This window comes from Delphinus delphis, chromosome 5, assembly GCF_949987515.2.
Source record: "Delphinus delphis chromosome 5, mDelDel1.2, whole genome shotgun sequence".
Taxonomy (NCBI): domain Eukaryota; kingdom Metazoa; phylum Chordata; class Mammalia; order Artiodactyla; family Delphinidae; genus Delphinus; species Delphinus delphis.
The window spans coordinates 79,345,820-79,369,952 of record NC_082687.1 but is presented as its reverse complement, the minus strand read 5'-3'; positions in this window follow the sequence as shown (position 1 = coordinate 79,369,952).

Sequence of the window (24,133 nt, the reverse complement as noted above, 5' to 3'; positions counted from 1 at the left end):
GTTTTCTGGCTATAATCGTGCTATTCATAGCTTTGTCTGTGAAAATACTTGTGGTACTGACTTCAATCTGAACTTAAGACTAAATTGAAAAAAATATAGATTTTCTTTTTTGTTTTCATTCACTTTTTTTCTGTGATTCATTCTTAAGACTTATTGCTAAATAACCAAGAATGTTTTTAACAATGCAAAGACATGCTTCCAAAGTAAGATTCTCTTGTTCCATAATTGTTTTTACTCTTCCCCAAGGAAAGTTAGTTGTGATTAGAAACTAATAGTAACTAATTTGATGTAATTAGTATCAGTTTTTTGTGATTGATTCTTTTTTTTATGATATCACTTATAGGTGGAATCCAAAAAGTAAAACAAACTAGTGAATAAATAAAAAGGAAACAGACTCACAAATACGGAGAACAAACCAGTGGTCACCAGTGGGGAGAGGGAAGGGAGGAAAGTCAGGACAGGGGTAGGGAATTAAGAGGTGCAAACTATTATGTATAAAATGAATAAGATACAGGGATATATTGAACAACACAAGGAATCTAGCCAGTATTTTATAACAACTATAAATAGAGTATAACCTTCAAAAATTGTGAATCACTATGTTGTACACACATAAATTACAGGATATTTTACATCAGTATGTCTTAATTAAGAATAAAATAAAATCCACAGCAACATTTAGATTAAAGAGTTTCATAGGAACACATATGCTGCTACAACACTGGTATCCATAGGAAATGGTGTCTCCTTCCTAGACCTTCCCTAGAAAGCGCTGCTGCCTGCCTTGAATATGGCAGAAGCTTTCCCCACTCTGGCAGACCCCACTGGCATTGACTCATTAACACTCATTAACATTCTAGAGTGGTACCCATGGCTTGATGAATGTGCTGAAGACTGGGTGTGATTTTCAGTGATTGGCTTGCAGCTGGGAGGAACCACATGTGCCTCTAGGCACAGGGTCTGCACTAAGCGCAAATGGCTCTCCCTTTACTCTCAGGGATAGACTGTGCTTTCTTTGCTCTGCACAACTTACAGGAAATTGAATGACATCCCATATCTTATACTGTGGCATTCCAGGAAATTGGTAAACAGACCCTATGTCAGTCAACAGCCCCTTAACTGAGAACCATGGTGCAGAGTGTCCTGGGACGAGGCCAAACAGTTACCAATTTCTTAAAAGTTTAGTTGATTGCTTATTTTTTAAAAATGCAGTCTTAGAGACATTCAAACTCCAATAATTAAAAAAATGTAACTCTTAAAATAGAGTTTTTAATATATTCCACAATATTGACAAATATAAACCATCCAAATATTTGCTAGATTTCTCTAGATTAATTTTTCTGGTAATCAAGTGTATAAAAAACAAATGGTTTGCTCTTTAAAATACTTTTTATATTATCCTTTATTTTGAAGTTTTTACATGGCTTGCAGATGTAATACTAAAATGCTTGTGTTTTCAAAAGACTGATTACTTCCATCTGCTCTTAACCACATTTCTCCTATCTCTTTTACAGTTATCCAAAGGCATTCAAAGTTTTTTCTTAATCAATTTCATAAGTTTTATAGACATTTCATGAAGGCAAAAGTTCAAACAATAACTTTGGCTTTGACACATGATATTTTATATTTTGCTTTTCTCCTTAAGGTCTTTAGGGTGGTTTACAAAATCCAAACCTTTCAACAAATATACATAAAACATGCTTTTTTACATGCATATGCATAGGGAAATTAGCAATAAATTAAGGACAGAAAAGGTTAAGATAAAATCTGAGAAGAGGTTGGAATCTCAAAATGAGGAATTATAAGCTTAGAGGAGCAATACAATTTATGCCCAGATTGTGAGTGATGTCCAGAAAGGAAAATGAGAGAAAAAAAATCCAAGCCTTGTGTCTGCGTATTAGCTTCTACAAGAAAATCTGGTAAGAGAATCTGTTCAGTATCTGTTTGCACTGAAGAAAAGCATATAAATGACCCAAACATATTAGGGAGTTGTTTGAAATTACCCACTAAATACATATGTAGATTCGATAAAAACCATCCATACCTGCTTTCATTTCCAATATTCACATATTTGGCACCTATGAGACAACAGGCTCGAGGAGACTATAAGTGATATTTTAGTCATAATTTGATAAATGTGTGAATCATTTTTAAAAAATCAGAAATAGAAAAAATATTTCTTTGTATGTATGTCATTCAGTTTAAGCTAGATTGTGCTATAGAATAAAACAGTCCCAAATTAGTCTATGAGTTAATTCACATCCACTCTCACATTCACATGTAGGTTTGTGAGTGTCTATCTATACACTCAGTCAACAGTCACTACATCACTGCAGACCTAGGAGCCCTTTCAGAGCATCTGTCCTTCAAGGTATGGCTCAGCTGCCTAGCCTGTTTTATACGTATGGCTTATCCATCTCACCCTGAGCGCTTCTTTGCCACCAGAGCAGAAGATGACATAAAGGTATTTCTGTCTATCTATAACTATATCTAAATACCTATCTATCTATCTGTCTATCTCATCTGTCTTTGATTTATGTATATATGTATGCATTTATTAATGGAAAACCATAACTTTAAAGATAAGAGAGGGAGTATTGGAAATGGCATTTTTTTCCTGTTAAGTATTAATGAACATCATTTTCTTTACTGTCTTAAAAGAGTTCTGTCCATCACTGTTGACATGGCATATCTAATGCATTCCATCAATTTAATGCATTTGGCATGATTTACACATATTTGTAGTTTATGTTTCAGTGTAAAGTCTCAACAAATAATCTATTGGCTAGAATTTTGTCATTAATTATGCACCATAAAAAACTTTCCACAGCATTCACATTGCTCTGTGACATGCTTTTTGGACAACAAAACTATATCCTGTTATAGGGGCCATTTTATCTTTAAATTACTTTATCAACAAACATTTATTGACCACTGACTATGGCATGAACTAAAATAAATATTTCAGTAACTAGGTAGAATAGTATTCTATTATATTAGAAGATATATGATGGATCAGTTAATACTATCAGGATTTTAGAAATAATTATATTCTAAAGAATGTGATTTTTTTATTTTTAGTGATTTCTGAGTAGCTTGTACTACGCCTCAAAACTCATTAATAAGTTCCAAGTTGTCAAAACATCACTTGAAAGTATAGAGATATACAATCAGATTATTAGGAATATATTATTCTTTAAAGGAAACTTCCAGGAAAAAAATTGAGTGGAATTGTTTTTGAGATACCTGTATAAGGATATGGGCCCATTGACCATGGTTAACTAAATAATAAACCACTGTATTTTTTGCTACTGAGAATATGTACTGTTCCTTTTTCAAGAGCATTTTTTTCCTCCTGTTTTATAGAGCATTTCGGAAACAATGAATTTATGTGATTTGTTTTACCTCTAAAGAGCTTTCTCATGTATTTAATTGAACTACTTTTTTTTTTATTTTTATTATGATAAATATATATAACATAAAATTTGCCATTTTAATGTGTACAATTCAGTGGTGTTAATTACATTCACAATGTCATGCAACCATCACTACTATGTAAAATATTTCTATCACCCCAAACAGAAGCTCTGTAACGCTTATGCAATAAATCCCCATACCCCTTCACCCCAGCCCATGACAATCCTGAAACAACTGCCTTTCTCTATGAATTTGCCAATTCTAGATTTTTCATATATTATTCCACTTAGCATAATATTTTCAAGGGTTATCCCCTTTGTAGGAAGTATCATACATTCCTTTCTGAAGCTGAATATTATTCCATTGTATGTATTGGGTGGGCCAAACAGTGCCTTCGGTTTTTTAAGTAAAAATAAAAAACATTTTTCACTTTCACCAAGGACTTTATTGAACAACATATTCACCCTTCCGTTCACTACCTTCTGCCATTTATCAGTCAGCTTCATAATTCCATCTTCCCAAAACTTTTTATCTTTTTGAGCAAAGAACTGTTCCAGGTGCTTTTTACAGTGTTCCAGGGAATTGAAATTTTTTCCATTAAGAGAATTTTATAAAGACCAAAAGATGGAAATCCGAAGGTGCAATGTATGGTGAATATGGGGGATGAATCAGAACTTCCCAGCGAAGCTGTAACCATTTTTGCCTGGTCATCAAAGAAACATGTGGTCTTGTGTTATCCTGATTGAAGATTATGCATTTTCTGTTGACTAATTCCGGACACTTTTTATGGAGTGCTGCTTTCAGTTGGTCTAATTGGGAGCAGTACTTGTTGGAATTAATCATTTGGTTTTCCAGAAGGAGCTCATAATAGAGGACTCCCTTCCAATCCCACCATATACACAACATCACCTGCTTTGGATGAAGACAGGGCTTTGGTGTGGTTGGTGGTGTTTCATTTAGCTTGCCCCACAATCTCTTCTGTTCCACATTATTGTACAGTATCCACTTTTCATTTACTGTCACAATTTGTTTTAAAAACGGAACGTTTTCATTACGTTTCAGTAGAGAATCACATGCGGAAATACAGTCAAGAAGGTTTTTTTCACTTAACCTACATGGAACCTAAACATCAAAGTGATGAACATAACTAAGCTGGTGCAAATGACTTTCAGCGCTTGATTTGGATATTTTGAGTATGTCAGCTATCTCCTGCGTGGTATAACATTGATTGTTCTCAGTCATTGTTTCAATTTGATCGCTGTCAACTTCAACTGGTCTACCCAACCGTGGAGCATCGTCCAGCGAGAAATCTCCAGCACGAAACTTTGCAAACCACTTTTGACATGTTCGATCAGTCACAGCACCTTCTCCATACACTGCACAAATCTTTTTTTTGCGTTTCAGTTGCATTTTTATCTTTCTTGAAATAAAGTATAATATGCCGAAAATGTTGAGTTTTTTTCTTCCATCTTCAATATTAAAATAGCTACACAAAATTCACCAGTTTTGATGTCTTTTTTTTAATGCACGCTGATGTGACAGCTGTCAATACTGTCTAACGAAATTGTTTCGAATGAAGTTAAAGACAACTAAGTGCTGCTGGAGCCATCTTACAGAAAAAAAAAAACGAACGAACCTTGTAGCCAACCCAATATATACTACACATTTCATTTATTCATATACCTCTGTATGGACACTTGGATCATTTCCACCTTTTGACTATTGTAAATAATACTACAATAAACGCTGTTATAAAAATATCTGAGTCCGTCTTTTTATTTCTTTTGGGTATGTACAGTTGACTCTTGAACACTATAGGTTTGAAATGTGCAGGTCCACTTATATGTGGATTTTTTTCAATAAGTACTTACTATAGTAATACACAATCTGGCTGGTTGAATCCAGCTGTGGGTTCGAAGGATTATAAAGTTATACCTGGATTTTTGACTGTGTGAGGGGTCAGTGCCCCTAAATCCTGAGTTATTCAAGGGTCAACTGTACTTAGAAGTGGAATTGTTGGTCATGTGGTAATTCTATGTTTAACTTTTTGAGGAACCATCCAACTGTGTTCCACGGGGGTGCACAATTTTACATTACATCAGTGATGCATAAGGATTCCATGTTTCCCACATTTTTGTTATTTGTGGTTTTTTTCTAGTTAAAATATTATTTATTATAGCCATCCTAATGAGTATGATTGTGGTATTGATTTCTGTTCCCTACTGATTGATGATGTTATGCATCTTTTCATGTGCTCATTAGCCATTTGTGTATCTCCTTTGGAGAAATATCAACTCAAGTCCTTTGCCCACTTTTTAAATTGGATTTTGTTGTTGTTGAGTTGTAGGAATTGTTTACATATTTGATATATTAAACCCTTGTCAAATATATGTTTTGTAAATACTTTCTTCATTCTGTAGATTCACTTTTCACTCTCCTAATAATTTTCTTTGATTCACAAGTTTTTAATGTTTAAAAGTTCTAAGATCATGAACTTACACCTATGTGTTCTTCTAAAAGTTTATTATTTTAGCTCTTCTAATTAGCTCTTTGGTCTATTTTGAGTTAATTTTCATATATGGTATGAATTAGAGGTTTAACTTCATTCTTTTGCCTTTGAGAATCCAGTTGTCCCAGCACTATTTGTTGCAGAGACTTTTCTTGAATGGACTTGTCTCTCCTGTGTACAGTCAACTGGCCATACATGTCTAAATTTATTTGTGGATCTTAGTTCAATTCCAGTGGCCTGTGTATCTATCTTTATGCCAGTATCATTCTGTTTTGATAACTATAGTTTTGTAGTTAGTTTTGAAAACAGGAAGTGTGACTCATCTGATTTTGCTCTGCTTTTTCAAGATCATTTTGATGATTTGAGGTCCTTCGAAATTCCTTCTGAATTTGAGGATTGACTTTTCTATTTCTTGAATACTTTTTAATCATTTATATTCTTAAAAATATAATTACTGGTAAACCTTCCAGAGAAACAAAATTAAGTCACATTTTCCCATATTTTAAAGAAAGGTCAGCACTGAGGTATGTGCATTTAGATCCCTATCTTTTTCACCTTACTATGGCTTTTTTTCTCTGTCATGTTAGTGTCATAGTCTTCAGATTGTCTTGTTCACTCTTTCTAAACTTCTCTTTATCCAGTGCTCTTTGCAGAGTCTGAAGTAGTTAGGTATATAGAATACAGTAGATGGTATGGCACTCTGTCAGATCATTTTCTTTGCAACTGCCTAGGAGACAATAAATAATATGTTACACAGTTCTTCTTGCCCTTCCATTTTACCCTTCTGTTACTGTATTTTTTTTCTTTTTTAATGTTACAGGAAGTGAAGTTACAATGATTTCATGATCAATAATCAATAAGCTTTTACATTGATTGTTATTAAATATACCTGGTATATTGTGCAATTAAAAAAAAAAGCCTACCTAACTAGTGAGTGAAAACTAAAACAGACTAAAAACTGTAAGTCAAATGATTATATAAGATCAGGGAGAAAAGGTGATAGGAGTTAAACACTGACTTATTATATAACAGATACTGAGTTATTAAATAAATGTTAATCTATTTTAATAAATTAGTATTTTATTTTAATATATTTTATATTTATTATACATTGTACATTATAATTTTAATAAGCTGAAATAAAATAGATTATTAAAATTACTTAATAATCTATTTCATTGTTTAATTCCCCACAACAAAGGGAATACTAGCACTGTCTCCTGGAAACCATTATCAAATATAAGTCTTAGAGTGGATTTATCTAAAATTCACAGTTACTCAGAATATATTTGCTTGCCTTCAAAGTCCTTGAGCTTTTCATTTTACCCATTGTCAATAGAGGTTATCATAACATTTTACCATGCACTTCTTTAATAAACTGTAAAATTTGGAAAATCAGAAATCAGGACAATATGACTTAAGATCCTAGACATGTTTCAGTTACTAAGTTGTCTCTCACCTCAAAAGTTAAAACTAATATCATACAATAATAGTTTTGTACAAAATACTATATTTAATATTCTTTTTTATTTGTCTGTTATCTTAATAATATAAACATTAAAATAAAATGAGGAAACATCTGTCTCTCCTTAGGCAAATCTACATTTTTTAGTGAATAGGCGTATCAAGAATTCTACCTAATCACAGTTGGGAGAAAACCAACAAATTAAAAAAAAAAAAAAAGACATATTTACAGGCAATGACAATACTTTTAAACTTAATTAATTTTGGTGAAACACTATATTAACTAGCAATTTAAACTGGCAATATCTTCTGCTCACAATAATGTATTAAATAAGTGATTCTTTCACCACAGCCTTGAAATTTTTGACCTTCAAAGGTCTTACACAAAGATAAACACATCTACTGTGATACCTAGGTTGCGCCCACCTGCTTTCTGTGGTGATAAATAGTCTTTCTTCTACATCTGTAGTGATTACGTTTTTCTGTGAAGCATGAAATATAATTACAGTGAGATTAGAGAGCATTACCTACATGTGTTATAATTGCCCATGAAATTAGCAGTTTTCTGCTAAATAATACCTACAGTGTTTAGTACTTTTTTTATTCATCTTGCTGAACTAGAAAGAGTTATGGTTTGTTGTTTACATTAAATGATTAAAAAACCTAATTTTTAGAAATCTCACTTTATTGCTCTATAGTTTTACTTTTTTACTAAAGAAAATTAACTGTAAGATGCCATGTTTGTTTCAATTTGTATTCATTAAAATCCAGTTTGAAATCCCTAGCTGAAGCTTTGCTAAAATGTCATCTGTCCTAATGAATATGTATAAAATAAAGTACAGGATAAACCTGAGAATTTTTTTTTTTCTAAGTACTCTGGGCTCTTTTGGAATTGAATGCTCTTGTACTAACTACATAATCAAAAACACAGTGTGCATGGTATCAAATTGTTTATTTAAACGGATAAATCCAGAGGGCGAACAGCTGTTGTGTAGAACAAGCACAGTGGTAAGTTTTAGGTAATAGGAATTTAGAGTTTAGTTATACGTTGTCCTTACACTCTTCACAATGGAATATTTTACTTTATGTATTAGAAACCTAATAACAATCGGCTTTTACATGGACCCAATTAATTCAACATCCACATGAAAAAGAATGGAAGGAAATTATCTTCATTCTCACTGCCTCTACCTTAATTGCAGGCCTTTATCACTTGCCAACTGGGCCATGACAATCACATGCTAAACACTCCCTTTCTCCAGGTTATCTCCATCCTAACTATTCTCTACACTACTGTCAGTGAGGTAAAATATGTTCATGCTCAGGTGACATTCCTCATTAAAATGTGTCAATTGGAAATTTGTTCCTACCGTCCTCTTTACCATGCCAGACAGTCAGGGAGAAGGCACTTCTCTTAAGCAAATGAAAACTGGAAGTAGTTAGAATTACCTAGAAAGGAAGCACCCGAGGGATTCTGAAGACTAAAGCTATATAACCTAAAGGAAGTCTGGACTACTCAAATCAAAATAATGAATTTAAGTAATACCTACATGGTGAACCCTCCTTTCCCCATTGAAATCTGAGATAAATATTTATGTCTTTTAGGTTGGAAATCTGATTATTCTTTCTAGAGAAATTTAGAGGCACAGAAATCTAGTATTTCTGAGAGTTGTAATTTCCCCCCTAAACTCTTAGAGTAAATGAGTCATTATATTGAGATTCATCAGTTAACAAGTTTCTTCCTTTTTATACATAGCTTCTAGTTAGCTTTTTTTGTGTGTGTCCTACACTTAACTATAAGTGAACAGCATAGGTTCACTTGATATTTAAAGAACATTTTCAATGAAAAACTGAGACCAAAACAATGAAAGTATAAAATAAATTATAGGGAATGACAATTCTAGAAAAATAAAATTCAGAATCCTTTTTAAAATCCTCAGAGTGTTAAATAAGTTAGTATATTAATGATAATACCAGAATGCTATGGGAAAAAATGACATCTTGAGAGTGAAAATATGCTCTTCAGTAGAAATTATTGTATATGCTTCCTTTTGGATAATGGGGCTCAATTTATATTGTCACTGCAATTAAAGAATATTTTTTCCAATGTTCTCGCGTGGACAGGTATGCCCATGTGAATAACTTTTTATGACAAAGATGTAGGTAGAGGTGTTGCTTTGAGATTTAGGAGGAAGTTGCTTTAAATAACTAACTAAAGTATTAAAAAGTATAGTATGGGCCTTCCCTGGTGGCGCAGTGGTTGAGAGTCCGCCTGCCGATGTAGGGGACACGGGTTCATGCCCCAGTCCAGGAGGATCCCACATGCCGTGGAGCGGCTGGGCCCATGAGCCATGGCCGCTGAGCCTGCACATCCGGAGCCTGTGCTCCGCAACGGCAGAGGCCACAACAGTGAGATTTCCCTTTGCCTTGTGTGTAAAAAGAACCCTCTGGGAAATTAATACAAGCTATTTTGTCCTGTTGGGAGATGTTGTCATTTAAATAAGATTTAAATATTATTGTCCCAAAAATATGAAAGCATATTTTTTTAAATATTATAAAAGAATAAAATAGGCAAAAAGATTACTTGGAATTGTTTCTGTGAAATGAGTACAGTGTCTAGTAGACCCTTAAGGGGTGTCTTATTCTGTAGAGGTCTTTTCATTTCATAGATTTAGTCTATTTTGGAACTATGTAGAGATAGAATTTAACTTATGGAGAAATTGGTGGCCCATGTTTTCTTATTGAGGTAATGTAAATGGTTCCATACTGAATTGTCTTTTAAACAAACGTTAATATCTTACTGGAGCTGTCGTTAGTTAATTATATAAATAATATCTTTAAAATATATTCGTTTTATATTTGTATGAAAGAAATGATTTTACCTCTTCTTTTCTTTAATTGTATTTTAATGTGTTAGGATGTTGTCAGGAAAAAAAAATGACACTATTTTTCCTGGGAACTAGAGTGACCCAAGATCAACTTAACTGATACTCCTGTGTGTCCATTTATTATGGAAAGAGTACAGAATTTGAAATCACCACCTCAACTTTTAAATACAGGCATGAGTCTGTTTAGAATTCAGTCCACAGAAGGTTTCATTTTAGTTTGCTGCTCACTTGAAATGAGTTGAAATAGGTTAAAGAAACTAAAACGGTTTTAATAGGATTTATTTTTCTATTATTAAGACTATTAAAGTTTTCATCAATAATTTGAGAAACAAAATTTTTTAAAATAGTAAAGTCAGATTGTAATCACTGAATTTAAATATGTATGCATGTATATTTATATATATACACATATATACATGCATATATTGTGTATACTTATATGTATATATGTGTGTATGTGTATACATACGATACACACAAATATGCATGTATGTATATGTGCATATATATATATATTATATATAATAGCCTCCAAACAAAATAGAAATTTAGTGAGTTTTGAAAATACTCATCAACTCAGTTGTTAAAACTGCATGCACATACAGGAGGAAAGAATAAGTGTAGAACTTTGAAGAGTTATTTAACTTTAGTCTTTATATCATGCCTAATGGTATAAAATGAGCGAATTCTTTACTGTTTAGACCTGAACTGCTTCTAAAATCTCGAAATCATGCTTACTCTTTTCTATGATTTCATTTATACTAGAACATACTTTCTCTCATTCCCATTTTTCCAATGGAACTGTATTCTTGTTTGAGTAAGTTCAGAAATCACCATTCTTCAAGTAATTCTCCCAAATAAACTCTAAAAAGTGAATTGCTTTCTTATTTATGCCAACTCATCCTTGTACACATTTTTAATGTTTTGCTTTTCATATACTATTGCATTTATTTTACATCTGTTACCACTGAAATATTAATTCTTTGTTGGCAGAAATTGTTTTACTTGTATTTATTACTATTATTAACATATTACGTAGCACATATTGAGAGGTAGTCAATGGCTACCACAAATATCTCCCAAAGATTAAGGCTAATAAGAAGATAGGTTTATTATTTTCTTTTTTCATAGTTTTTTTTTTAATACAGTCTTTTTATCCTAGTAAAGGAAGTTTATTTATTTATTTTTTTCATAATGATATTATTTGGATCTCCATGAAAGCAGCATAAGTATTTGGAAATTATATAGACCAGAAATCAAAAACAAGCTGCTAAATCTTTTAGAGTTCCTTTACTCCTGGTTCGGAATGCTTACTACAGCTGCAGATGGTCAGGAAAGAGGTGAGGAAGTTGGAAGGATTCACTTTGGGCTGTGGCCTCTGCAAAGAAGTAGATGAAGCAGTGATTTTCAAGGACCAAGACTGTTCTTAAGCCTAAAGCAAAAACATTAGTCAAATAAGCAGCAAGATTTGAGAAGTATCAGCAGACAGATGCAGACATCGTACAAGTAGGAGTAAAAGAACACTCACCTTACCAGGTGGCTTCTGGACTTGGATATCCAACCAAGACTTTCAGGGTAAAAAAAATATATGATGTCAGTGATCTAAGAATAGTACTAAGTACAGTCTTCAGTCTAACTACTTATAAAGTTTTCAGCAATTAAAAATTTTATTTTTAATTTTTACTTTGTTTAACTTAGCTTGTCCCTGAGGCAGTTAATGAGAGCTAAAGACAGCTGCTGATTCATTGAGAAACATGCTAGAGTTTAACTGTTTCCTTTAGGCAGAGTTGGCACTTGGTTTGTTGGGTGGGGATAGTCCCTCTATAGCTTCAATGAATTTTGAATATTCTGTGTCATTTAAAAGTTCTTACTACTTACAGCAGCATGCTACAAATGGAAAACAACAGCATTTAGCACAAGACATCCTTCTGTCCAGATCCTGGCTCTGTTACTCACACTGTCTATATTAATGAGCAAGAGAATCTGAATTTCAGTTTCTTCATTGGCATAGTGAGCAAGGTAACATGTCCTACCTCACAGGAGTTTTGTGATTTTACATAAGATAAGGCATGCAAAGTCCACAGATACAGCAGTTTTAAAACTGGTAATTCATCTTTTCTCTAAAGTTACTCAGTCTGCCTAACGTGTTAGATTCTGTTCTGCCCACTATTATCATATAAATTGTGTATCCAGTAACAACAGAGATACCTAGCAAAATAGGTTCTTGTGGAAGATTTTGCGGCAATGACTTTTAATGAAACGTTATTGAGAAATGATAAGACAAGATACAAGAAGAGACTTTTAAAGAGCTTGCACATTGGAACTTGGCCTCTCTTGCTACTCTGTGAATCCTGAAGCCATCATTGAACCAGCCTGGGCTAGGCATGGTGAATGGTGAGAAAGAGGTGACCCAATAATTTCCGTCTTCCATGCTGACAGCCAGAAAGCAGCCAGACATATGAGTGAGGTCGCCTGGGACTGGACAACCTGCATCCGGACTGTCAACTGACTGCAGGAACATGAGTTACCCAAGCTGAGTCAGGCCCAGATTAGGAGAAGCACACAGCTGAGTCCAGACCAGTGCCAACCTGCAGAACCATGAGATACATAAATGGTTGATCTTTTAGCCATCACAGTTTTCTGGTTTGTTACACAGGGACAGATAACTGATGTATCTCTTAGCATATTTCTGAAAAATAAGTTAATTGACTGAAGACAAAAATGTGGAGAAAAAAGAGGAAGAGAAGAAGGATTATAAATGCCAGATGCATTAATTTAGGGGAGTAGAGGTGATCACTGGGGGAGAAAAAAACTCTCCAAGAGCACCTTGGAAAGGCTTTTGTATTAAATACACCAAGAACATGATTTAACATTTAAGAGCATTTTATTATCATTAATTAGCATAGATAACTTACTCCATCCATCTAAGAACTCATTGGCAAAACTGAATGTCACAGTAATAATGAAAAGAGCAGTATGCCAATTTGGTACAATATTAATCTTGAAGAGAGCAGGGAAATTTGAATAGGAAAGATGATCTGTAGTGAGACTGTAGTGTATACATATTCCTGAATTAATAGTTGACATATTTCAACCTTTTCCAGGGTAACGTGGTGTTATAGAAGAATAATAGGAGATTCATATAGCTCCATAGTATGTTTTATAAGCAATTGGTTATTCTTTCTTCACACCAGCAAAACTATGTTTTCTGGCTTTAAGATACAGTCTCAAATTTGGTGCAATGTGCCTTGGTAAACTAAAAGAAAAACTGAGAATGACAGTTTGTAGTCAAAATGAAAAATTGCAAACCACAGAAACTATAAATTTTTAATGGTGGCTTTTCTCTTGGGAAAATTGGTCATTGTAGATGGAGCTCGATCACATTTGTAGCACTTGGCTCTTGTCTCTCACAGTCCTAGCCTCATTCTGAAAAAAAATGTTATTCAAAATTTTGTTCACAAAATGTGAACATATACAATTATGTCTAAAAATTAACTTTTCAACAAACGTGATAGAATTTACACTGTTAAATTAGTATCTGCTATTTGAATGGTTACATCAAGAAGCTATGTAATTACTTTAATAATGTTGCTCTTATTTATAATATAAGTTATTTAGAATTGTTTCTGGAGCCTCAGGTTCAAGTTCTGTATTATTTATTTATTTGCTAGAGAAATCAAGCTTCTGTACTCCCATGTCAGTGAACATGTGCTATCCATATTGATGGCACTAATGTTCAAAGAAACTGCAGTTATCTCTACCATACATTAAACAGGCCCTTCAGGCACTAGAATATGTGGTTTGCCTCAGGGACAGGCTTTGAGATGCTTTCAACCTGTAGTAGAAAGTGATTCTCACACTGCATATCCACGATCCTATTCATCTATGTCCATCACCCCAATCAAAAGCACTGATAGTGGTGAGAGTTTCTTTCTGACAATAAGCCATCACTTAGGTTCCACACAGTTTCTACTCGTATCCTTTGTATTTGAGCTCAGATTTATCTGATTCCTTCCCCTCCATGTCCCACGTTCACTGTGCTTTACCAACTGCACAAAATACAAAGAGGAGATGAAAATAAATCTCCTTGTCCCTACAATCGGAGATAAAATGGAAGGAGCATGAGTTTTGGAATCAAACAAAACAACCTTCAAACCCTATATTAGGCACCTGCTTCATGATTTCACACCTACCTTGCTATGCTATATGGTCAGGCCACTCAAAATGGCAGTTCTCTTGCTCTCTGTCCATCCCCCGCCCGACCAGTGCCTGCTTCACCTATACCCTACTCACTCGACTGACCTTCCTACGTACCTGCCCCAGGCCCTAGCTAGTGATAGCTGTTCTAAGGGGTGGTGAGGGGTATGCCCCCGGCTGATTTCCCTGATAACTAATGAGCCGAACTGATGTAATTCCCCCTATAACTGGCAAGCTCCCTTTCCCCTCAGGAGCGAAGCCTGCCAACATGTCCTGCCCACCGTCCACCATACGTGGTGGAGCGTTGCTCCATGACCTTGCCTCAGACATGTAAGCTCCCCCATCCACTAAACCACTGATGTCTCTGTTACTGACTCTGGGCTCTTTCTTCGGTCTAAAAGTTGGGCAAGTGCAGGCCTTTGTAGGCCTGCGGGGTGCAGCCCAACACTTGCAGTGTTGCTGTGAGCATTAGAAACTGTGTATGCAATGGACACATGGGCTTTGTGACCAAATGGCCTTATAATTTCATATTTAAGGAAACCTCTCCATTCTAAACACAAAATTATGATCAATAAAATTAGAATAGAGATAATTGAAAGTACACTAAAAATTATAACTATCTCTAGATACATAACAGAAAGCTAAAATGTTAATTAGAAGTGAAGTCACAAGTATATTGAACTCCTCACACAAAAGCAGGCAGGGGAATCTAGAAGCTTTTATCATGAGGGAAAGTTATGACTAGTAATGCTCCAACAGATTGCAGTATTAATTTATTTCACCAGGAGTAAATTTATCACTTTTTTCCCCATTATGTTGCCTGCCTTGCTTAGTATAGTATTTCTTTATCATTTTATTTTATTTTTTTTAATTTTGTCAGAACGTCTAAACAAGGAATTTATGTGAAACAAGTGTCTGGATTTCATCCTATTATATGATTAAGGTGTGGGTTAGAGTTTCCTCAACCATAAAATGAGGCTAAGGGGGAAAAATGTCTGAGTTATGCCTGTGCTCTTTTTTTTCCTCAGTCTGATTATTAAGAGAAGCAGAAAGAAACAGATGCAGTAAACTAATCATAATCTGTGCCATGAATGAGCCTACTGGCTCAGTGGCCGGATCTTTGATGTCTCTGTATTTCTACAGAATGGGAGGCACTACTGCCAATAAAAGTCATGATGTGGAGGGGCTTGGAGGAAGTAACTTGAAAACAACAAAGTACAGTTAAAGAAGAAAGAACACACAAACTCCCACTCAAAATGAACCTACAAAATAAAAAGAAAAGGAATACTGATACTAAAGAAGACAGCCCACACACACACACACACACACACACACACACACACACACTCACACTCACACTCATATGCATTGCACCACAAGTTTACTCCCAGTAAAATATAAATAACAATAACAGTTTGATTACATGAACATTCACATGTTCATATCTAATCTCTAAAAAAGGAACCATAGGTAAGAAACCAAAATAAACCTTAAAATACATATAATAAGGAAAAGAGCAATCTATTAAACATGGAATGGAAAACCATAGATACTGAAATTTGTAAAAATTGGCATATACAAAACGTATAGGTTGGACAGTGTTCAAAAATTAGTAAATTGGGAGTGAATAATATGAAATTTACCAAGAATTCAAAATAGAGTTAGGATAAAAATAATTTTTAAGATATACAAGTCTTCTATACAAATATTGTTTAATTATAAAGGATTAAATAGTGATGTCATCATAATGAACCAGAAAACCAAAAAAAAAAAAAAAATCCTTAATGATAATAGTAATAACACAACAGCAACAATGACAGTATTATTGAATGCTTACCGTATACCAGGCCTTGTTCTAAGTGCCTTACACATTTTTATTTAAAAAAAAAAAAACAAGCTTACATTATATACTACCATTATACTTGTTTTAAAAGTGAGAAAACTGATGCAGAGATATGTCATTTACACAGCTAGTAAGTGGTAGAATTTGCATAAACGTTTGCTAGTATTCTTGATCTTAGTAGTATGCCATACCACCCCCTTATAAATATGGCAAGATTTTTCCAAATTCACTTATGTATTAATTAAATTATAATACAGAATTATTCTTTGCTTTTTTAAAATGTACTTAGTGAACTTGACAATTGACTTCTAAATTTCACATAAAGGAATCGAGCTAAATTTAAAAGCAAAGGCAATTTGTATAAGAAAGACTAAGAAAGGGTGATGGTTTAACATTATCTTATATGAGGATTTATTTTATATTGGAATTTATTTTGCCCACCATTTATTTGCACTGATAAATTAAACCCTATTTCCCAGGCCACCTTACCTACTGGCTTCAGGCTGGCTTCAGGATGGATGGTACTACAGAAGACTAAAGAGTGGGAGTCAGGTAGAAGATGGATTATTTCTGTTCCTTTCTCTCTACCTCCAGACAGCATCTCTGGCAGTGACTGCATCTTCCCCAAGGTTCTAGCTACACCCAGGCCAAATTGTTCCTACCATCTTAACCACAGGACCTTGCAAATACCAGCTCTTCCATGGCTCCTTCCATTCTTGGGGGTTGTAATGCCTTTCTGCTGTTGCCAAACTCTGGGTTGCCTCTCCATTCCCTGTCAGTTCTGCCACCTTTACAAATAATTCCCATTTGGCATGGTTTCTGTTGGCTTGATCAAATCCTGGGTAATACTGCAATATTAATTAAAACAGTATGATATTGACATAGATATAAAAAAATTGACAGAAAAGAACCACATATGTGTGAATATTTGTGACAGAATTAGCTTTATAAATTAGTCCAAAAACCTTTATTATATAATAACTTCCTTTGGGAGCAATTAATTCATCACATGCAGAAGGAAAAGTATGAAATTAGCTCTTCACCTCTCACTGTACATAAATATTTTTCTTAGTTCTTGACCTCACACTGTACATAATATATTTCTCAAATACTAAAGACAGAAAAATAAAATAAAACTTTAACATTGTTAAAAATATAGAGAGAAATGTATATGTTAAGTAAAAATGAATTTCTTCAATAAGACACTCAATTCAAAAAATTAAAAAGGGAATTAATAAAATTGCTAATGTTAACATTTCATTTTGACAAAAGATAACATAAAGTTAAAAAAGTAAAATGAAAGAAACAAAGATTTTAGTATCAATAATGTATAAAGAATGTCTAAAATTCATTAAAAAAGACAATTCAATAGAAAAAAGCGAAAAACTTACATGCAGTCAGTTCACAAAATGTGTGATTTGAATGGCTAATAAATATGTGAGATGATGTTTCCTTCTACCAATAATCTAGAGTATATAAACTAAAAGAATAATAAAATACCTTTTCAAATTTAACAAAATTATACAAGATGTTTTTAAACATTTTCTTAGCATATGCTATGGGCAAAATAAGAGGAGATGCAAAATAGGCTACTTGCATTTTTGCTGATGAGATGCAAATTGTTAGAGCACTTTGGGAAGGTCTTCAGCAATAATTAACAAAATTAAAGACATACATATCCTAAGAGTTGGGAATTCTGCGTTAGGCATGAAATCCAAAGAAAATTTTTCACACTTACACAAGAAAACATGCAAAATTTCTTTTTGGCGAGGTTGTAATGGAGGATTGGAAGCATCTTGTATTTATACCACCAGAACAATGGAAATAGGTTTAGTGGGGTGGTGTGTGTGTGTTTTATATAACAGTAAAAAGTAATGACTAAATCTATATGAACCTGGGTTGATATTTTTAAAAAATGAATACAAAAGGCAAAGTACAAAATATATATTCAGATGATAACACTAAGGGAAATTTTAAGAAGACAATACAGTATATTTTTACACTGTACATGGATAGTAAATACATAACAACAATGTTAGGAAGGCATATATGTTAAATTTAAAATGCTGCTAAACGTTAGGTTGGAAAGAGAAGAAATGGGATAATGACCAGAACAAAGAGGACTCTTTTGTATGAATATTATTTCTTTAAAAAATATATATATTGGGAAACACGGAAATTTTAATACTTTAACAATATAGATGATGTTTGCATGTATTACATATAATAAAATTTAACTTACCTATATTATAGAAACAAAAGTAGAAAAATCAAAATTTCTTTGCATGTTAAAAAATAAATTTCTGGGTAAAGTGATTATGAGTAATATTAACTTATTAGTTTATGCTTCACTATAGTTTATAATAGCATTTTTTATAATAAACAGTGATCCATTTTACAAACAACATATAAGTTAATTATCTCAAATGGCATCAATGGGTATTTGAAACTGTTTTTACACTAAATAATAATCATAGTAACATAATTTGCTCTCTATGTATTTTAATATATCTTCAAATTATATCTCTAATGTAATCTATATGTGTATTTTACATATAAGAAACTGTTTAAATGGTATTATAAACCTCTCTTGATTTTCCTTTTTTTTTAACTTTTTATTTTATATTGGAGTACAGTTGATTAAATGCTGTGTTAGTTTCAGGTGTACAGCAACAACAAAAAATGATACAAATGAACTTACTTACAAAATAGAAACAGACTCACAGACTTAGAGAACATATTACCAGGGGGAATGGTGGGAGGGAGGGATAGTTAGAGAGTTTGGGATTGACATATACACACTGCTATATACAAAATGAATAAACAAAAAGGACCTACCGTATAGCACATGGAACTCTGCTTAATATTCCATAACAACCTAATTGGGAAAATAATTTGAAAAAGAATAGATACGTGTATATGTATAATTGAATCACTTGATTTTTCTTTTGTACAAATCAATAGATTAATTTAAAGAATAGTTCTTTGCTAAAATGGTGGATAACAAAGATGATCAAATACAGTAGCACATTCAAATTGAATCATTAATCTACCTCCCTCTCAATACAATATTTTCTTCTTATATATATATTTTACATAATGACACTTTGATAACAGTATTAAAATATAACACTTGGTAGATGTTTGCAAATTAGATACTTTTAACTATTGTGTGACTATGAATAGAGTTACAAAACTCCTTTACAGATAAAAGTAACATGTTTGTAGGACTAATAAATGTATTTTTATTATGCTGGGGGCTATGACAAAAATATGTGTCAGTCTAAATTATTTAGTGTCTCTTTACCCTCTAGGTTTAATAAATTCTCTTAACAGCACAGAGCATATTTTCACTTTTGTAGTATTTTTGAAAATAAATCTATTTCTAACATTTCTGAATTAATTTAAATAGATTTTGTGCTGAGGAAATAATTCTGCATTGAAATGAGTTGCATTGAATGATAATACCACATACAGATGCCCTCTCTAAATATAGTATTTTTCTCTAGAATCTTAGTTCAACAAGGTCTCCTGTTGAGTTTAAAGCAATTGCCCAGGTAACATTTGTATCTTTTTTTTTTTTTCCTATTAGTGTTAATGAGAAAGTTTCTTTGGTCTTTCCTTTCATTGTTTGGAGCTAATCAGTTTAAAAATCACTGCCCAAATGTTTGTTTTTGGCCTGGTAAACTGAAACTTAAATATTTATTTTGAACCTATCATCACTACTTCTTCTGGTTTCCACTTCTTGTATCAGATGAGCAGACAAGTGACACAGAGCAAAATATAAATAAGATTTGATTTCCCAGAAAGTAGACTTAAAATGCTTCTTCTAGTCAGATACTCTGCTAGAAACTGTGGAGTCAGAAAAGAATATATAGACATGGTTCCTGCCTTGCGATTCTAGTGGTGCTACTAGTCTAGTGGATGCTGCCTGTTTTTAAATATACTGAAAAAGAATTTAAAACAAAATGTTTTCTTCTCTTCCTAGAAATGGATTTCAAAACTTTAAGTCTGTCATTTGAAATTATTAATAGAAAAAACTGAAATGAGAGACGGTATTTTAAAACCAACTTATCAATTATTTCTCAAAAATAAACTCAAAAATTTTATTTGAGCTTTTTCATCTTTACTATGCGATGATTACATGTTGGGTGGTTTACAGTAATGCTGAGATTAAAATCAGCAAATGTGCATATATTATATATTAATGACTAAATTAAATGGTTCATATCTGTATTATACACACAATAGGGCTATATATGTATATTTATAAATGGGTAGATAGAGTTAGATAGATAGGTAACTAGCTAGCTATCTTCATATCATTTTGATAAGTGATTATTCTCCAAAAGGAGAACGAACTAAGAATATTTTTTGTAATAGTAATCTTGAGGTGGATATGTGAATGAAGCTGATATTCAGATGTTCAAACTCCTGACAATAGACATGTGATCGGGTTAACATTTAGAATGAAGAGTGCAGTATAGCTTCAGTGTGAAATGTTCTAGTTATCAAAACACTCTAAGCCTTCATTTCTTTGCCTGTAATGTGTAGATAATAAACTAAATTTTCTCTCGAATGTAAAATCTATGTGTGAAGTACTTTGTTTTATTCAGTACTGCAGCCCAGACCTAGAACGTAGCCTTGCATATAAGAAATTGAATACACATTGTTGAGTAAATAGCAATCTGTGAATCAGTCAATCAATGGATGCCTTTCACAGAGAAGTTTTGAGTTGACCTTAGGCACTTTGCATAGTACCTACCATATAAGCACCCACTAAATAAAATGTCTATTATAATTCTTACTATCATCATTAATAATATAGCTTTTCTAGGTTTATATCATAATTATCATAGAGTGTATAAAATTGGAGGTCATGCCCTTTCCCTTTATAAGATTTGAGTTGTTTTCCATTTTAAATTGCTTTGGGGTTATAGTCACGATAAAGATTAATATAAATACAGAATTTTATTTGACAGTGTATGGAGGCACAATCGAAGTGACAATATGAATGAGTACAGGCAGAAAACAAAATAAAAGGTAAAACATGTTTATAAAAGCTAGCTTTCTTGTTTTAAACATCATTTAGGATAAAATGATGAATCTGTACACGTAAGTCTGCACAAAACATTTTCTAATGGCAAGTTAAGGAGTCTAGACTTGGTATCATATAATCAGTAGTGATTCTTAAGCCGGTGGCAATATGATAAATATGTTAGAGTAACAAGAATAATATGGTGCAAAAGTAATAAAAAATGATTTCAGCTTTTAAAGCAATTTGACATCTTCTGTCAGAATTTTGGTATTTGTTTTGTTTTTTGCCTCAACAATTTCACTTCAAGAACTTAAACTTTGGACATCATCTGTTCAAATTTAAATTGTTAGATATAGTCAAAGCATTGCTTATATTGCTGAATCATTTAAATCACCTAATAATGAGAGAGTTATTAAACATATTATGGTAAGTGCATTAGGTAGACTAATTTGTAGTCATTAAAAAGAAATGAGGGAGGGTGTTTAATGTAAAAAAGAATTGGGAATGTGGGGGGGAATTACAAAGGATTGCCTTTATTGCTTCTATAATTTCTATGAAAAATGTGTTCCTATCTAGTCATAGCACAAAGTTTCATAAAAGAGAGTTTGGAGATACTAATGCACATGTAAGAAATTTGTCTATACTTTTTAGATTTTCTGTTTCAAATATTCTTTGCTTTTATAATAATTTTTTTTAAAAGTCATTTTAAAAGGAAGTATCAGGCAGCAGTATGCAGGGTGGAATCTAATAAGGCAAAAATTGAACTGGATGCTGGAACAAACTGAAGATGAATGTGACAAGGGTGTGGCTTTGATAAGGTTCTGAGTTCTATTGACCTACTAGTGAGTTGCTAAGTTGAGACGTAGGATGCTGTAGAAATTCAAGAAATGGTTTTATTGTTGTTTTTACAGTTATTCTTTATGTTATTTGGGTCAAAGATTCTTAAGTGAAGTTTAAATTTGAAATGACAGATGAATATTTAATTAAACCTTATGTGTGGAGCAAAACATATTTTCTCATTTATACAAATTAACACATATTTATATCTTAGGTTTCTAGAACAGACAGTTTATTTGTATGTATTCTCGGTTCAGAAAGACATAGGGTGAATATAGAGACACATAGGATATAATATAACATTGTTGAAATAACAAAGATAAGTAATAGTAAGATAGGGCCATATCATGTCATTAGCAATAAGGGTAATACAGTACAATGCAAACCTATTACATGAGATGGTTAGGGCACCAATTTTGTTTTTATTATTCCACGAATCCCATCAGTGAAAAGAATTCAGGTTAATTGCAAAGTAGCTAATGCCTATGATATCAAAAGGCCAGTTACTTTACAGACTTAATATTAGAATTTTTTTTACCTTTGAGAAATCATAAAAATCAAACTACATAATATGATTAACATCATCCTCAACAATATTTCTTACAGTGGACCAAACAAGAATTTTGCTCGTATGTTTCCTACAGCACTTTTTAAAAGGGGCATATGCATCAGTGTGCAATTCAATAACATTGACTCATTTTGTGTGTGTTGCAGGGATTGTGGTGACAGAGCAAAAATAGAATATTAAAAGGTCCACATATACATTTCCTGCTAATGTGGATTGCAGTGTTAATTTTGGAGAATTGAGTGGAATAGGCTTTCTCTCATATGTCGTTTCTTAAATTATACTTTTGAAGGTGGGTAGTTTTGAGATTGTACCTAGATGGAAACTATTATGCATTGCTCATTAAAAACAGACCCAAACACCTTAGCAGCACTGAATAAAACGTAAAACTCTGACATATTTTGAAAAGCAGAGTGAGGAAAATCTATTAGAAAATAACCAATTTATTACCTACCTTGCTTTATTACTTGGTAACTTGGCCATTTCAATTCCTGGTATCATGACTATTATCAGTCAGTATTTCATTAGATACTTCATATTCAGGTGATTGAAATGTAGTGTGAAAGGAATAATTATTTAAATGTTTGCACAGTGATAACAAAAATATTATATATTTTAGAGATGGTAAAAAAGAAGAGACAATAAATGCAAGAGCTTTAATTATTAATATAGTCTCTAGGAATTAATAAGTTCCTTTCTATATTTTAAGTTTCATAAATACATTTACATATTTAAATATATTTTATTTGTTTATTTTTATGCCATTCCTCTGATGTGAACAATATTAATATTTTAGTAGAACTCCGGTCTTAATTACAGAGAGGATAATCTGAAGCCCATTATCTTAATTTCAAGAAGCAGTGTATTAAACTATACTCCTTATAGCTCTATACGATTTTCGGTAGGAGAAATTTTGTCCCCTAGGGCACATTTGGTAATATGTGGCAACATTTTTGGTTTTCATAACTGTGGAAGATCATGGCATCTAGTGGGTAAATCTAGGGGTGCTGCTAAAAATCCTGTAGTACACAGGAAAGGCCCCCAGACAACAAACAGTTCTCTGGCCCAAAATATTAAAAATGTCAAAGTTGAGAAACTCTGCTCTATATTTTACTTATTTATTTTACATATCCTCTATCTTTTCATAGACTCTAGGATCTTTAGGAAAAGTATCTCTTGTATCCTCAGTTGCTAGGAGAGTGCCTGACACACAACAGAGGGTCAAAAGCTAGTAGTTACAAGAATGTTAAAATTAATGAAATGGGAAGTTTTAAAATTCACACATAGTGGATGGACCTAGAGTCTGTCATACAGGGTGAAGTAAACCAGAAAAAGAAAAACAAATATTGTATATTAATGCATATATGTGGAATCT